Genomic DNA, 11,350 nt, shown 5'->3' with positions numbered 1-11,350 from the left:
ACTTCATGTTAACCAGTAGTCATTTCCAAGCAATTTCCAAGCTGCTGCTCTGCACTGCTAAAATCCTGATTTTATAACGTAAGTTAAAGACAATGGCTGTGTTGTGATTTCGGCTAGATTTACATGTAAAATGATAACTCAGAGAGAAAGTTAGAAGCAACAGAAAGTCTGTTTCTTTCACACAGCGCACAGCCTCCGTCTGTGTAATAATGGTCAAATTAAATTGTTTAAATTAAAACAGAGGAGCAGCAAACCATACAAATTATTGATTGGTCCTTGGCAACTCTGTTTGCACATGTGCAGCTCATTCACATCTGTGTCAGCTGCCGTGCGGTGAACTGAATGTGCTGCTCTTCTGCCACTCACTGAAAGGCATAGACACAGAGGAATGCCTGCAGCAGGAAAGCAAGATCTCGCGCTCGCACGGCAGTACTGGTGACTCTTCTATGGAATGTAGCTAAGATTTGTCCAAAAACTCGCTAGATTTGTCGCTAGGTGCTTTTTAGAAAAAAAGTTGCTAAAGGGGTCTGAAAAGTCGCTAAATCTAGCGACAAAGTCGCTAAGTTGGCAACACTGGCTACGGTTTGTCTTTTTTTTTTTTTACATGTATTTTTTTGACATTACATATGTTAGCCATCAGGTGTTGGCAAAAGATAATTTTTATGTGTAATATGAGCCAGTTAGGTGACGTGAAGTGAATCTGCGTCAGCCAGTATTTACATACAGCACTATATGATTGCTTGTATTACTACTACTAAAGCTAGGAAATAGCTTTAAACGGCTTTAAACGAACAACTTCAGCATGCTCATCACAGCTGAGAGACACAACAGACTGATTAATTACACAATCTGAAGGCGCTTACCTCTTATCAGACTTTCCACATTGGAGTGGACACACTGTTTAAAATGGAGGACATTGCGATTTCTATAGTGATCGACTCTTGCACACCGGCTACTGCGAAATAGGTAGAATTGCCCCAGCTTGGACCACTACTTTTCCACTGAGAAAGCTGATCTTCAGAAAGCTGACAGCATCTCTGCTTGGGAGTGGCAACAGGTGATCGCACACGCTCCATCTCTCTCTCTCACTCACACACACACACACACACACACACACATCCATCCATCCTTGTTTATCCAATAACTTGTTAGAAACAGCACAAGCCATGATACTATTTCTGAAGTGACATTTTTGAATTACTAACGGAGGCTTGGATGCATCATTTGGTTTGAACCAGCAAAAGCAGAATCTGATCCGCCTCATAATAAAGTAGTTCCATGCACAAATGCTTTTTTATGACCGTACTCAGTTTTCCCTCATTTTTTAAAATGTACTTGTTCATTGAACTGTTGTATATAAGCAATATCACACTCGCAATCATTCACTCAGTGGAGGGTTACTGTGTAAGGTTCTGGAGCTTGGCCTTTCAGGTGAGCTGTGATGAGAGAATCTTTAGGACCATGTTCTGGCTAGGACTGAATGATTCGGTGAAGGAGATGGACTTCGGACTGCGATGGCCTGCCCCTTGATGACTTCATTACTAACATCGTAATGGCTGGTCTTCTGCATTCTACCCTATCGGCTAACCCTCTTGCAGTTCCACAGCTCCTTCCTCCAGGCCTTCCATGGCCAAAGAGCCCACGCCTGCCACGGCCAACGAGCCAATGCCCACGCCTGCCATGGCCAACGAGCTAGTTCCGCAAGCCTCATCCATCCCAGTGCCAGCTTTCATGCCCACTTCAGCACCGGGATCCCGGCTCTGCCCTTTGAGCCTCCCACGGCTCTGCCCTTCGAGTCTCCCATCGCTCTGCCTTCCGAGTCTCCCACAGCTGTGCTCACGGCCATCCAGAATTGGAAGAGTAGAAGGGCTCCTACTCCCCGCATGCAACCACGGAGGCCGTTCCCCAGTCTCCGCCAGTGCCCATGAACATGGAGGCCATTTTCCAGGCACTGCCAGCACTCCCGGCCACGGAGGCCGTTTTCCTATCGCTGCCAGCATCCCTGACCATGGTGCCCTCAGAGCCTTCCACGGCTCCACCCTCAGAGCCTTCCATGGCTCCTCCCGCTACTACCGAGACTCCTCTTCCAGTGGTTCCGTCCACTCTCCCAGAGACCCCTCCTCCAGCAGTTCTGTCCGCTCAGAGACTCCTCCCTGGACTCCTCCCACTCTATTTCGAAATTCAAATCCCTGCTCTCCCTTTGGCTCCACCCACTCCACCTTCGGATCCTCCTCATGGAACTCAGTTCCTTGCTCTTCCAGTAGCTCCGCCTCCGGATCCTCCTCCTGGAACTCAATTCCCTGTTCCTCCTGCGGCTCCGCCCGCTCCACTTCTGGCGGCATCTCCTGAGTGTCTAATCCCTGATCCTCCAGCAGCTCCACCCACTCCGCCTCTGGATCCTCCTCCTGAAAATCAGTTCCCTGCTCCTCCTGCAGTCACTGCCCTATGGCCGCCTCCTAGGCCTCCTGACCCTGTCCCTGCCCTGTGGCTGCCTCCCAGGCCTCCTGATCATCTGCAGGCTCCTCCCTGGCCTCTTAATCATCCTCTGGATCCTTCCTAGACTGTTTGTCCCTGCCTTCCTTCCCATCTGTTATTGGGCACCAGGAGTGGCCCTTTTGGGGGGGGGGGGGGTACTACTGTCACAAACTCCCTTGTGTTTGTCCCATCACTTTCCCTTTATGTTTGGACTTCTAGACTACACTTCCCATGATGCACCTTGTTGATCACACTCATCTGTTCCCCATCTTTGTTCCCAGGTGTTCTATGTTTTGTCAATAACCATGTGTGTATATATAGCCCTCATGTTTCCCTTAGACTTTGTCTGTTCTTGTTTGTTTGTTAGCACGTAGTTTATGATGTTACCTCGTTTATGTTTGAGTTCCAGTGTTTTAGTTTCATCTTTGCTTCCTTCACCTTCATCTTCTGAATTCCGTAATAAAATATTCTGCAGTTGGATCAGTTTAGAACTCAGCTTATCTCTAAAAACTGACAAACTAGACAAGTCATACTATAGGCTCAAATAGTCCTTCATGATCTGTGAAATGTTTCACAGATCAGTTAATATCAGTCAACCAATATTTCACGTTTCTGAGACAATAACATATTAGAGAAATCAGTATTTAGGCATTGAGAGGAGATGTTCTTAAAACACTTTGTTTATAATAAGAACACTACTTTCAGATAGAATTGCATTTGTGAAAAATTAATGATCTAAGCCATAAAAATAGTAAAAGGCCTATAATTGAGCACTCATACTTGGCTCAAATAGATCTTAATGATTTGTAAAAAATGTCACAAATGGAGTTTACTCATTTACTTGTCTTCATACATATTGACATTGTAAAATATTTAAATTATAAGCTGTATAATCCATACAATGCTTATTACTCTTAACAGGAGCCCCAAACATCTCTGATGTTTGAAAGCCTCTCAATGAAAATTGGCAAGTGGAATTTGCATGCCACTCCACAGGACATACGGGTATAAAAGGAATGGGTGTGCAATCACTCATTCAGGTTTGTGCTGTGGAGCCGAGACAGAGTTCTGGCCATTACAGCGGGTACTTCAGTGTTGTGGCAGGAGGGACACAACGTCTCGTTCCCTCCATCAGGGAATGGGGGTTACATAGACAGTGTAGTAACCTAGACGTTCCCTATCTGTCACTCACTCGACGTTGTGTCGATGTAGTGACACTAGGGGTCCCTATATGAAACACCACAATCAGCTGAACTGTGTTAAGTGGATCGGCAGTGCAGGTGCAGGCAGGCCACTGTGTGCCAAGTAACAAGTGTACCAGCCCCATCATAACCTTCCCAATGCCCCATGTATGTCATAAGGACCCTCGCCCCTCGAAAGCATAAAAGGGGGGTCAGACGTGCCCACAATGGGAACAGGCCGTGCCAGCTGGTTCATCCTTTTTCTTCTTTCTTCTCCCGGAGAAAGAACTCGCTTGATTCCAGCTGGGGCCTAAAGTATTCATGTCGGGGTAGTTGTCCTTGGAAAAAGACACCGCGGAGACTACACCCTGCCCAAAGGGAGGTAATTGTGTGAAAATACGTCACATGGGCTTACCGATTCTTTATCGGCAGTATCACATGTGGAGGAAGTCCCCGTGGTAGGCCCTATCTGAAGGGGACGGAGCTCTACAAACACGGCAACCAGTGGGGACTTTGCCCAAGGGGATTCAACCTCCTGGCACCTCTAAGGAACCAGATGATCAGGTCGTGCTTCCCCAAATACTTGCCGTCCACTGCATCGTGGTGTGCCGCTATAGTGGCTACATACACCTTCAAGGTGGAGGGGCACAGCTGCCCCTCCAACCTCTCCTGCAGGAAGGAAAGCACTGACCCAACTGCACAACTCTGTGGGTCTTCGCCTCAGGAAGAACACCAATTCACAAATAGGTGCCACTTCAAGTTGTACAGTCACCTGGTAGAAGGGGCCCTGGCCTGAATGATAGTGTCTATCACCGCGGGTGGTAGGCCACTCAGAAACGCATACTTGCACAGACCACGGGGCCAGCTGTGCGCCAGTGCGTCCATGCTGAGGGGGACCTCGGACAGGGAATACCACAGCGGGCAGTGGGAGGATTCCCGGGAGGCAAACAGGTCTACCTGTGCCTCGCCGAATCTACTCCAAATCAGCCGGACCACCTGGGGGTGGAGCCTCCACTCTCCCCTGAGCTTCACCTGCCGCAACAGCTCGTCCGCTGCGTGATTGAGTTTGCCGGGGAAATGAGTGGCCCGCAGCGACTTGAGCTGCTGCTGGCTCCAGAGGAGGAGATGGTGGGTGAGTCGCGACATGCGGGGCGAGCACAAACCGCCTTGGTGGTTTATGTATGCTACCGTCGCCATGTTGTCCATCCGGACCAACACATGCTTGCCTTGTATCAACGGCTGAAGTCACCGCAGGGCTAGCAGTACTGCACGCAACTCGAGGCAGTTGATGTGCCAACGCAGACGAGAGCCTATCCAGGAACCTGCGGCTGTGTGCCCATTGCAAATGGCACCCCAGCCTGACTTGGAGGCGTCTGTCGTGATGACGACTCACCTGGAGACCTGCTCTAGGGGAACCCCTGCCCGTAGAAATGCCAGGTCCATCCAAGGGCTGAACAAGCGGCGGCAGATTGGTGTGATAACCACGCGATGTGTGCCGCGGCACCATGCCCATCTTGGGACTCGAGTCTGAAGCCAGTGCTGAAGTGGTCTCATATGCATCAACCCGAGGGGCGTGACCGCCGCCGAGGATGCCATATGCCCCAGGAGCCTCTGAAATTGTTTCAGTGGAACCACTATTCTCCCCCTGAATGCCTTCAGGCAATTCAGCACTGACTGAGTGCGCTCGTTCTTGAGATGAGCGGTCATAGCGACAGAGTCCAACTCCATCCTGAGAAAAGAGATGCTCTGCATCAGGGCGAGCTTGCTCTTTTCCCAGTTGACCTGAAGCCCCAATCGGCTGATGCGGGTGAGCACCAGGTCCCTGTGTGCACACAACAGATGTCGAGAGTGAGCTAGGATCAGCCAGTCATCGAGATAGTTGAGGATGCGAACGCCCACGTCCCTTAGCGGGGCAAGGGCTGCCTCTGCGACCTTCGTGAAGATGCGAGGTGACAGTGACAGACCGAAGGGGAGGACCTTGTACTGGTATGCCCGACCCTCGAAGGCAAACCGAAGGAACGGTCTGTGATGAGGCAGGATTGAGACATGAAAGTACGCATGTTTCAGGTTTACCGCCGTGAACCAATCTCAGTGCCGGACACACGATAGAATGTGCTTCTGCGTGAGCATCCTGAACGGAAGCCTGTACTGGGCCTGATTCAGTGCCCGCAGGTCCAAGATCGGTTGCAACCCACCGCCTTTTTTGGGCACGATGAAGTAGGGGCTATAGAATCCGCTCTTCATCTTGGTTGGAGGGACAGACTCTATTGTGCCCTTCTGCAGTAGGACCGCGACTTCCACACGTAGGGCAGCGGCATCCTCGCCACCTACCGAGGTGAAACGGACGCCGCTGAACCTGGGAGGGCACCTGGTGAACTGAATTGCACAGCCGAGTCGTATCGTCTGGGCCAGCTATCGCGATGGGTTGGAGAGCGTTAACCATGCCTCAAACTCCGGGCGAGGGGCACCAAGGGGATGACCGCTGCTGACGTACTCACGGAACGGGTCTCACGACGGAGCGGGGTGGGAAGTGCTATGTCGGGGGGCCTCGTGTCCCGATTTCGCTGTATAGGGAGAGATGTTAAGGCACTTACCTTGCTCCACGTACCACACATAGGACTGGTCAGCGACAGGGGAGGAGGCTGAGCGTCCTCGTAGCCTGCCACAACCGCCTGTGCATGGGGGGGGTGTGTGTCACAGCCGGGTGCATGGAGGCAGGAAACCCACACTTGCAACGTGAATGCTCGGTGCACGGCTGTTGTAACAACGATGGCCGAAGGCATCAAGTGTATGGTGAGATTGTGAGATTGAAGAAAGCGCTCTTTTTTTGAAAATGTGGGGAACTCAACAAAAAAGGAAATCAAGGATTTTCCCTCCGGCCCTTCACTGGGGGATGGAGTGGTCTGTCTACCACCTCCAAATGTGGCACGAGTCTCCTCACCTCCGGGTTGCCTGTCTCAGGGGTGCTTAGAAGACTTCCTAGGGTTCTTGGTCACGGACCGTGAGATGGGGGCATCAACTTCCTGCGGGGAGCTCTACACCAGGGCTGAGCCGTTGGTTCAGGCTGCGGTGGAGCTGATGTTGCCGACACAGGAAGATCGCTGTGGCGACGAGCAGACGGGGTGCATGATCTTTAACCACACCGGGGCAAGATGTGCTGAATGGCCTCGGTCTGCTGCTTTACCATCGAAAACTGCTGCATGAAGGCCAGCCTGGGAAATGGGGGCGTCAATGAAGCGAACCTTGATGGCATCCCTCATCTCAACCAGGTTGAGCCAAAGGTGGTGCTCCTGGACCACCAATGTGGACATCGCCTGCCCGAGAGCCCGCGCTGTGACTTTCGTCACCCATAGGGCGAGGTCGATCGCTGAGCGCAGATCCTGCATTACTCCCGGGTCAGGACCACCCTCGTGCAGGTCTTTCAATGCCTTGGCCTGGTAGACCTGCAGGAGGGCCACGGCATGCAGAGCAGAGGTGGCCCGCCCCGTGGCACTGTAAGCCTTTGCCGTCAGAGACGACGTAGTCTTACAGGCCTTGGATGGGAGCCTAGGACAGTTCCGCCAGGTGGCGGTGCTCTGCGGGCACAAGTACTTCGCAATCGCCTGCTCCACCTGGGGAACGTCTGTGTAACCCCTGGCCGCCCTGCCGTCGAGGGTGGTGAGAGAAGCAGAACTCAAAAGCCTGGTCCGGGCAGTGAAAGGTGCTCGCCACGACTTTGCGAGTTCTTCATGCACCTCCGGGAAGAAAGGCACCAGGGCGGAGTGTGGCTGTGAGCGGCAGTCCAACCCCAGGAACCAATCATCAAGCTGCGAGGGTTCAGGGCAAGGAGGAGGGTTCCACTCTAGCCGAATGAGAGGTCCAACCCGATCTGAGGCGGGCCACCTGACTCATCCCGGAACTCAACCAGGGTGCATGAGCTTGCTGGGGAATGGGAGGTCCGTGGGGATTCACCCAGCGGAGTTACTTCCATTGAAGTCCCCAAATCGCCCCCAGCGCTAACCGTCGCGGTCTTGTGCCCACGGACAGAAGAACCAAGGCGAGGAACGGCTGGAGTGGCTTTCCCTCTGAGAAAGGAAAGCCGCGATCGCAACATGGCCATGGTCATGTTCTCGCAGTGCAGACATGAACCATCCACGAATGCTGTCTCAGTGTGTCTGGAGCCCAGATAATGGCTGCAACCCGGAACTGCACATAACCAGAAAGGCATCTTTAAAAAGATGCTTTCCGTCAGTGCTCACTCTTTAAGGGAATATGTACTCTTTTAAGGAGAAATATACTCTTTTAGTGCTCAACACACACTGCCGAAACACCCAGGGTGTTCTCCACACTTATCTGTGCGAGAGGGGGAGAAACCGCTGTGATGCGCCATAAAATCCAGGAGCCGCGGAGATCGATCTTTGTTGAATGGATTGGTAGTGGAGTACATCAACTCTGCTCAGCTCCGAAGAAGAAATCTGAATGAGTGGTTGCACACCAGCTCCTTTTATACCCGTATGTCTGGGGGAGTGGCATGCAAATTCCACTTGCTAATTTTCATTGGCCTTTTCTTAAAACGTTTGGGGCTCCCAAGAGTGACCCCTAGTGTCACTACATCGACACAACATCGAGTGAGTGACAGATAGGGAAACAGAGATTTCATATTTACATGTTGTACAATGTAAATAAATGGTGACCTGCAGTTAATACATGAGGGAGCTATTTTGACTTGATCGAACCCTAAGAGCAAGTTTAGTTGATGTAGCCAAATGCAGTCAGGTTGATTGAAGCATGATAATTAGGGACAATAACTGCAAATTACATTATTATTACAGAGAAAACGGTAGCCAGTGTAATCAGGATTAAATACAAAACTCACCTCCAAGCTCCAGTGTGCAGTGTGTACATTGAGGGCCCCTACTGCTCCATCAAAGTCATCAAAATTCACCTGTGTTAACAACATACAGTATATTAAATATGCCTTAAAAAGCAAATAAAGGAATGCATGAATGAATGAATGAATGAAGCAGATTAATACATACATGGTTAAATGTTAAAAACAACCTTCAGTCAGGAAATTTTGAAATTCTTGTTATATAATATTATAAAACGTAGTATAATATTTACATGTTTGAGTATCCAAATTACATGCATTGGCATACAAATATGCTGCTGCTTTAGACATAAAAGATGCATATTTTAATATTTACAAAGTCCTCACCTTTGACATCAACTTCCTCTATAGCATTTTATGTGTTCTATTCATTATTACACCACCAGTGTAATGACTAATAATAAAAACTCTCTCTTTGCTGCCTCATTTTGAGTTTTCAACAGCCGAAGGTAGTATTCAATGGTCTGTGTTCATGGAACATGCAAGAATTTTTGAATGAATGTTAAGAACTTGTACATTCTTTCATGATTACTATAACAAAGACATACAGTAGATTGATAATTAATATACTGGTTTAGTATGTCCATTATGAAACATTTAAACATCTTACTTCACATATCCATTCATGGGGACACAGTGTTTTGAAGTCTGCCACTCTCAAAACCACTGAGCTCATCCCATCTGAATTTGAAGGCAGTGCAGCGATGTCGGCTTGTTCAATATTTGTCTCCCAGAGAGCATGCATCTGTAAGAAGATGTTATTTTCATGTTTATTTTATCATGTACGTTTGGATTATTACATAAAAGAAACATAAAAGGAATGATAAATACCTTTTCTTGGGGATCTTTGGTTGAAGCAACTTCAGACCATTTTTTAACCTGCCTGCTGTTATCAAATTGCTGAACATCCTTCTTGCATACATTTGATGCCTTTTTTGCTTTTGGTTTGGCAGAGGCTTGGACATGTTTTTCACTTTTGATCTTTAAAACAGATTTGTTTTGTGTTGTGTCTACATGTTTTATTTTCTGCTTTTTTTTGGCACAGGCATGATTACAGGGACACTGCAGTACTTTGACTTTGTTGGTATCAAGTCTTTTTGCCCACTGCTCTTCAGTTAACTCAAGTGCTTTCCTTTTCCTTTTAGCTTGTGAAAGTTTTGATCCAAGTGACAGACCATGTCCAATCATGTGTTCCCTGTATCGTCCTTTTAAAGATGAGTGAAGCCTACAGATAAAATCTGCTGGCCTCATTTTCCTTCTTTGCAGGATTTAATTTTTAACAACTCCAAACCAACATTCAACATGGCTGTTGGTGTCTCTGGATTTCTGACGATCTTGTTTTGGTTTTTCTGGCAGTTTTTTTGCTCTCAGAAGCCAATTGTGTGATGTCACCAAGGATAATGCCTCTCCATAGTGGAAAAAGACTCATGGTCTGGCATTAGTTTGACAATCCCTTCACACCTATAAATGTTGTCCTCCACATTGGTAAGCTTGTCTTCTTTCTTAAGAATATCCACAGCCTCTTCCCTGACTTTGACAAACTCAGTGGTAAACTGAGAGCGGCCAGTGATTGTGCTTTTGGCAATCAGAATATCTTCTTCAGGTAGGTGTGCCTTGAGGAAAATGGTGTCGTCAACTTCCAAAGTGGTCTGCTTGATGTAACTGTTGATCTCGTCAATTCCAGCTTGTACAGTTGGTGTCTGTTTTTCTCTAAGACAAAGCAAATCTCCTGAAAAATTGTTTAAGCTCAATCGAGACTGCCACAATTTTGCAAAAATGCAAAGCAAAACACAGCAAAGTCGTACAATCCTTTGTGTTTTGTTACTTTGCTGACTGCTTGTGAAACTGTTTTCACCATGTGTGCTGCACAGATATAAACTATTGTGACCTTCATTAGATCCTTTTTCTCAACTGTGTATTTACAGATTTTGTGTGCCCTTTCTAGGTAAGTGTCAACATTTTCTTTATGAATGACAGCAAAACACTTTGTATCAAGGCCCAACTAAAATCTGTCTCAATGTGATGCACTCGGACTGATGTCAAATTGCAAACACTGTGCACAGATTTCAGAAGCCAGGCTGAAATATTTGGCACATTGTGCTCATTCGTCAACAGCTCTGAAACTGGAAGTGGAGGTTTGTTTAGACCATCTCCAGGAAGAACAAGAGCGTAGTACAGTACTCTCTTTCTTGATTGGGAATCTTGGTCACTACTCCTCCAGTCGCATCAAGATAGAGGGATGCGTTGTGATTTATCCTGAGGTGTGACACAAGAATTCCCATTTCCTGCTCTGTATACATGTGCACTGCAAATGGATCAACTTGCAAGTGCTGCATGTACCCAGGGATGTTGCAAAAATCTGCATCACACTTTCTGAGTATTTTTTTGGTGATCATGAGTTCCATAACAATGTTGTCATGAAACCAAGACTACTTTTGATCTCAGATGATATTGTTTCGAGGACATTCCTTGTAATGCATTGTGAAAGATTTCCAGCTATGAGCTCTGCAGTTGGAGTAGAACTAAGTTTTTTGTAGTAGTAATTTGAAACACCTTCTTTTATTGCCTTTGCAATTTTTCCTCTGCGAGTATAACTTACCCTATGGAATCTTGTTTGCTCTTTTGCATGTCTAACACGTCAAAATTTTTTGGTTGTGTTGTGCAGGTTCTTAACACATATTTAGCCCGGCAATCAGTGAATGTGCATACTGCCTTCAACTTCAGATATGGTCCACTTTTTTGCTGTCAGGGCATCGAACTCTCTGGTTCTTAAATGCCAAAGGACATGATGGATTTTTTTTTTCTGAAATCCTTGTAAACAGTG

At 47.8% G+C, this 11,350-nt stretch overlaps 1 pseudogene; it reads right to left on the bottom strand.

Moving 5' to 3' along the window:
• The window catches only part of LOC127451008 (GTPase IMAP family member 8-like), a 23,996-nt pseudogene extending 21,941 nt beyond the window's left edge, over window positions 1-2,055 (bottom strand).
• Window positions 2,056-11,350: the final 9,295 nt, after the last annotated feature.

This window comes from Myxocyprinus asiaticus, chromosome 13 (genome assembly GCF_019703515.2).
Source record: "Myxocyprinus asiaticus isolate MX2 ecotype Aquarium Trade chromosome 13, UBuf_Myxa_2, whole genome shotgun sequence".
Classification (NCBI taxonomy): Eukaryota; Metazoa; Chordata; class Actinopteri; order Cypriniformes; family Catostomidae; genus Myxocyprinus; species Myxocyprinus asiaticus.
Note: the sequence above shows the minus strand (reverse complement) of the source record. Positions and strands in the feature narration are given on the sequence as shown.